This window comes from Apium graveolens, chromosome 6, assembly GCF_009905375.1.
Source record: "Apium graveolens cultivar Ventura chromosome 6, ASM990537v1, whole genome shotgun sequence".
Lineage (NCBI taxonomy): Eukaryota > Viridiplantae > Streptophyta > Magnoliopsida > Apiales > Apiaceae > Apium > Apium graveolens.
In genome coordinates, this window is record NC_133652.1 from 60,744,078 (window position 1) to 60,744,900 (window position 823).

Sequence of the window (823 nt, forward strand, 5' to 3'; positions counted from 1 at the left end):
GAGGCTTATCAGCATTTAGTTCATCCTTAAGATTTACTGACATCAGAATTTGACAGATAAGAAGCAAGAATCTAATTTGTGACTTAGTAATAAGATACCCAAAGTAAATTTGACTAAGCTCAATATCAGAATTTGCTTGTGTTAATGAATTTCCACATAAACAACTAATTCAAACATGGGATTTCTAGTATGTTAAAGACTATTACGTCAGCATCTAGCACAATAATCCTCATTGGATTGAATAGTCACAGAACATTCAAAACACTATCAGAGTATAAAGATCAACATCAGATAACAATCAGTATTTAATATATTTAAAATTTAAGAACAGATTACATAGAGATAAGACAATCTGTAAACACTGATCATAAAGTTTGATGCATGAGAACAAAAACTAAGCAGATTTAGAAAAAGAACCTGAAACCATTCCAAGTTCATTTACCAGTCTTGTAAAAGTAGCTTCATATAATGGTTTTGTGAAGATATCTGCTAGTTGTTGATCTGTTGGAACAAAATGCAATTCCACTGTACCTTCCATCACATGTTCCCTTATGAAATGGTACCTAATGCTGATGTGCTTTATCATTGAGTGTTGAACTGGATTACCTGTCATAGCAATAACACTTTGATTATCATAGTAAATATGTATTTTAGAAAATTCTAACCCATAATCCAGTAACTGATTCTTCATCCAAAGAATCTGTGCACAACAGCTTCCTGCAGCAATATATTCTGCTTCTGCAGTTGATGTGGAAATTGATTTCTGTTTCTTGCTAAACCAAGAAACTAATCTGCCTCCAAGAAATTGGCAGCTTTCACTAGT